Genomic DNA, 6126 nt, shown 5'->3' with positions numbered 1-6126 from the left:
CATTGGGGACAGTTGGATGCTAATAGAAAGAATGGAGGGCCACAGCAGCGTCTCGCCAGAAAACTTCTTTATTCAGGAACACTCCTCATAACAAGGCATATAAAATAGTTTGCAGCAACGTTTCGGCTAAGAATAGCCTTTGTCAAGCATGTTACCAAGTTAAAATCACAGCCTATAAATAGCACATGATAAGCCCACCCACACCGCTAAGCAACCAATGAGATTAAGATTTACGTATAACACACCTGTGTGGAAAATCAATGGGGACCAACATGCCAAAACAAATCAGCCAGCTGTAACAAGACATACCTATGTGGGGCCATCATATACAGAGCTCCTCCGTCCATCCAGCGTCCCATAGTCGGCAGTGCGCATGTCTGCATACGTCATCGCATACGCCACCACAAGGCGGCGTGCGTATGACGTGCCCAAGTGAATCAGGATGCATAGTCCACGCCGGGCCACTTACGTCATCAGGCGGCGGCCGACTAACGTCACAAGGCCACTCCCACCTGGCGCTCCAGATTGGCATATGCATGAGGATTCGAATGGGGCTGTACATGGAGGGCGATCGCACCACTGTGACACATGAACAGTCTGCAAAAACGCTCGCCAAAGATAACAACAATAAGGCATAAAAAAGCGCACTGCCCTTACTACTAGCGCAAGGAAAGAACAAGGAGATATGCAAAAACGTATAGGCATCACATAGGTACAGCAGGCATAATAAAAAAATAAGAATCACTAGATGTTGATAACAGATAGTGTTCTCACTAAGCACAAGTTCCCATTGATAAATGATATACCATATACAGGTGTGTGTGGAAAAAAAACCACAATCATCATCATGATGCTATAAAGCGGTGTGATTAGGGCACATAATAAAAAAAACAAAGCAAAAAATACTGTAACAGAAGAGAAATATGAAATCAGCCATATAGAGAATATTTCTTGATTAAATCCAGAATTTAGCTGATACCAGCCACATTAAACTCTAGATTTAAACCAAATGGCTGTAAGGATTTCAGTGTGTAGATCCATTTGAGTTCCTTCTTCCTTAATATCGCATCCCTGTCACCCCCTCTCCGTAACGGGCCCACACTGTCAATAACTCTAAAGCGAAGCTGGTTAACAGAGTGCCCCGCCTCCACGAAGTGTTTCGCAACGGGCTTATCCATGTTCATCTTGCGTATGGTACTCTTGTGTTTGTTAATACGTTCTCTAATCTCCATGGTGGTCTCTCCCACATAGATAAGGCTGCAGGGGCACTGGATGGCATAAATCACATCCCGTGACCTGCAGGTGTAATAGCCCTTGATTTTATATTTTTTCCCACTGTAAGGGTGGGAGAAATATTCACCTTTGAGAACGTTACCACAATTACAGCAAGATAAACATGGATAAGTCCCGTTTTTGCGCGGTGCAAGAAGTTTTTGTGTCGGTGACTGGCCACCTACATCGGATTTAACCAGTCTATCACGGAGACTAGGGTTCCGTCTGTATGCCATCAGCGGCGGGGATTTAAACTCTTCTATATCTGGCAATCCCCGTTGGAGTATGTGCCATTCCTTTCTGAGGATATTGGCAATATTGCCACTATCCCGGCCGAAGATGGACACAAACGGAACCCTAGTCTCAGAGACCGCCTTTGTTGATTTCCGTAGTGCGGTGCACCTGTCAACCGACCTCACCCTCTGTTTAGTTCGAGTAAGTAGGGGTTTCGGGTAACCTCGTTCCAAGAAACGTGTGCACATTGTGTCAATCCTCTGTGCACACGTTTCTTCGTCGGAGACAATTCTCTTCACCCTTAAGAGTTGGCTCCATGGAAGGGAGTCAAGCATTCTATGTGGGTGATAGCTATCATGCATAAGTAAAGTGTTGCGGTCAGTAGGCTTCCGATAGAGGTCCGTAGCCAAAAGACCCTCCATCACATAGACTCGCACATCAAGGAACTGCAACTCACTAGGAGAAACAGTTATAGTGAATTGCAGACCCGGGACCCCCGCATTCAAATGAAGATGAAAAATGTCAAGTTCATTCATAGTGCCTGTCCAGATCATAAAGATGTCGTCGATGTAGCGCCACCAACATAGGACTCTCCCAGAAAAAGGGGAGTGATACACGAGTTTGTCCTCCACCTCAGCCATAAAGATGTTAGCGTAGGTGGGGGCCACATTGGACCCCATGGCCACACCCCGCTGCTGCTGATAGAAGGTGTCCCCGAAGAGGAAATAACTCCTCTTCAGGACCACCTCCAAGAGGCGGAGGACAAATCGGCACACACCCGGGGAGAGCCCCATGTCGGTCAGGGCCACATCGACGACATCTAACCCATATGTATGGTCAATCGATGTGTACAAAGACACTACATCGAAACTGACCAACAAATATTCGGCGAGCAGTTGTAAATCCTGTAATTTAGAAAGAAAATGCCCAGTATCCTTGATATAGGATGGGGCGGAGGTCGCACGGACCTGCAATAACTTGTCCAGAAAGACAGACAATGGATTGAAGACCGAGCCCCTACCAGAAACAATCGGTCGGCCCGGTGGGTCAATCAATCTCTTGTGAATCTTGGGGAGTATGTATAACATCGGGGTGATAGGGTGGGGCACCATGAGGTATTGATACAAACCATCATCTATAATAGAACTTTGTAGTGCCTCCTCCAATATCACCCCGATGTCACGCATAATATCCCATTTGGGATCCCCAGGTAGTTTCTTATATACCTCAAGATCACTCAATTGTCTGTCTATCTCTCCAATGTACATCGCAGTGTCCATAACGACCACCGCCCCACCCTTATCTGCAGGCTTGATGGTAATGCGGGTGTCTCGTTCCAATGACATGATAGCCTGTCGTTCCGGCATCGAGAGGTTATTCCTACCACCAGTGGGACTTAAAGATTCGATCTGTTTATGCACTATGTGAATATACGATTCAACCACATGGTTGGTATGAGGTGGTGAAAAGACACTGGGTTTCCTAAGTTGAAATTCTTTACATGTAAGTAACACTGTGTTGTTATTGCTAATCACAGGTATTTTATTAACTTCAACATTCTTAGATGCAAAAAAACATTTTAAGCGTAAGTTTCTAAAGAAACGTTGTAGATCTAACTCTAAAGAAAACCAGTCTCTATCGACAGTAGGAGAAAAACGTAGTCCCCGACTCAATACCCGTGTCTGTACGGGGGTGAGTGGTACTGAGGAGATATTGATGACTAATTGTGTTATCTCCGTGGATTGCGTCTGGTTGATCTCGCAGACATCACTTGATTCTGAGGTGGCTTCCCTTTTACGTGACCGATGGTGTTTTCTTCCACCCCGGCGACATCCCCGTCGCCTAGTTGACCTAAAAAAGGGGCTGACGTGGAAGGTTCATCAGTAGAATCGGAGACGGTGGAGAAACCAAAATGGTTGTGGTCAAACCTCTTATTACGCCTCCTCCTGGGCTTCCCTTGTGGCTGTTGATTGCGCCAGTTGTACACTTTTCCGGACTGGTAATCTTCCAGATCACGGTGCCATTTTTCCCTTTTAACGCGCTCAGTTTCACATCTGTGGCGTAGGGCTTGCTGTGCTATTTTATCAGTGTGTACCGTGTATTCCTCAACACTGGTCAGAGCCTGGATTTGCGTATTCAGCTCGACAATCACACCTTTAATTTTCTCTACCTCCTTATACAGAAAGTCAATATTGAGCAAAATCAATTCAAAGGAGTACTTATTACTCACCGCCTCAAATTTCATACAGAAATCAATGTCGTTGGGAAAGAGGTTGGGTCGTAGATGAGACCGTAAACCTCTCGGGATCCGGCGGTTCCTATAGTACTCTCTCAGAGTGCTCAAATGTAACTCCATCGTGGTCAGTCTTTTAGACTCCTGTTCACATTTGCGTTTGAGCAGATCAATGGAGGGAGTGCTTAAGAAGGAAACATCACTGGATTCGGATCCAATCAATTTCAATATTTCCTCCTCTGTATACATATATGTCAAGGTGTTAGGGGTGTCCATGCTCTTACCCGGGCCTGGGGGTACATCCATATTCACATGAAAGTGTAGACAGCAGGAATACTCCCCCGGTGCACGCTCCCCGGATCAAATTGTAGAGAGGATGGGTTTGTTCAGGAGCAGCAACACAAACGGCTTGTAAAGAGCAAAAAATGGTGAATACGCAGCAGCTGGGCAGGGGAGCGCAGATCCAAAGCGGTCCAATGGCATGTAGAAAGAATGGAGGGCCACAGCAGCGTCTCGCCAGAAAACTTCTTTATTCAGGAACACTCCTCATAACAAGGCATATAAAATAGTTTGCAGCAACGTTTCGGCTAAGAATAGCCTTTGTCAAGCATGTTACATGGGGCTCTCCCCGGGTGTGTGCCGATTTGTCCTCCGCCTCTTGGAGGTGGTCCTGAAGAGGAGTTATTTCCTCTTCGGGGACACCTTCTATCAGCAGCAGCGGGGTGTGGCCATGGGGTCCAATGTGGCCCCCACCTACGCTAACATCTTTATGGCTGAGGTGGAGGACAAACTCGTGTATCACTCCCCTTTTTCTGGGAGAGTCCTATGTTGGTGGCGCTACATCGACGACATCTTTATGATCTGGACAGGCACTATGAATGAACTTGACATTTTTCATCTTCATTTGAATGCGGGGGTCCCGGGTCTGCAATTCACTATAACTGTTTCTCCTAGTGAGTTGCAGTTCCTTGATGTGCGAGTCTATGTGATGGAGGGTCTTTTGGCTACGGACCTCTATCGGAAGCCTACTGACCGCAACACTTTACTTATGCATGATAGCTATCACCCACATAGAATGCTTGACTCCCTTCCATGGAGCCAACTCTTAAGGGTGAAGAGAATTGTCTCCGACGAAGAAACGTGTGCACAGAGGATTGACACAATGTGCACACGTTTCTTGGAACGAGGTTACCCGAAACCCCTACTTACTCGAACTAAACAGAGGGTGAGGTCGGTTGACAGGTGCACCGCACTACGGAAATCAACAAAGGCGGTCTCTGAGACTAGGGTTCCGTTTGTGTCCATCTTCGGCCGGGATAGTGGCAATATTGCCAATATCCTCAGAAAGGAATGGCACATACTCCAACGGGGATTGCCAGATATAGAAGAGTTTAAATCCCCGCCGCTGATGGCATACAGACGGAACCCTAGTCTCCGTGATAGACTGGTTAAATCCGATGTAGGTGGCCAGTCACCGACACAAAAACTTCTTGCACCGCGCAAAAACGGGACTTATCCATGTTTATCTTGCTGTAATTGTGGTAACGTTCTCCCACCCTTACAGTGGGAAAAAATATAAAATCAAGGGCTATTACACCTGCAGGTCACGGGATGTGATTTATGCCATCCAGTGCCCCTGCAGCCTTATCTATGTGGGAGAGACCACCATGGAGATTAGAGAACGTATTAACAAACACAAGAGTACCATACGCAAGATGAACATGGATAAGCCCGTTGCGAAACATTTCGTGGAGGCGGGGCACTCTGTTAACCAGCTTCGCTTTAGAGTTATTGACAGTGTGGGCCCGTTACGGAGAGGGGGTGACAGGGATGCGATATTAAGGAAGAAGGAACTCAAATGGATCTACACACTGAAATCCTTACAGCCATTTGGTTTAAATCTAGAGTTTAATGTGGCTGGTATCAGCTAAATTCTGGATTTAATCAAGAAATATTCTCTATATGGCTGATTTCATATTTCTCTTCTGTTACAGTATTTTTTGCTTTGTTTTTTTTATTATGTGCCCTAATCACACCGCTTTATAGCATCATGATGATGATTGTGGTTTTTTTTCCACACACACCTGTATATGGTATATCATTTATCAATGGGAACTTGTGCTTAGTGAGAACACTATCTGTTATCAACATCTAGTGATTCTTATTTTTTTATTATGCCTGCTGTACCTATGTGATGCCTATACGTTTTTGCATATCTCCTTGTTCTTTCCTTGCTCTAGTAGTAAGGGCAGTGCGCTTTTTTATGCCTTATTGTTGTTATCTTTGGCGAGCGTTTTTGCACACTGTTCATGTGTCACAGTGGTGCGATCGCCCTCCATGTACAGCCCCATTCGAATCCTCATGCATATGCCAATCTGGAGCGCCAG

This window comes from Bufo gargarizans, chromosome 4 (assembly GCF_014858855.1).
Source record: "Bufo gargarizans isolate SCDJY-AF-19 chromosome 4, ASM1485885v1, whole genome shotgun sequence".
In the NCBI taxonomy this organism is placed as follows: domain Eukaryota; kingdom Metazoa; phylum Chordata; class Amphibia; order Anura; family Bufonidae; genus Bufo; species Bufo gargarizans.
Note: the sequence above shows the minus strand (reverse complement) of the source record.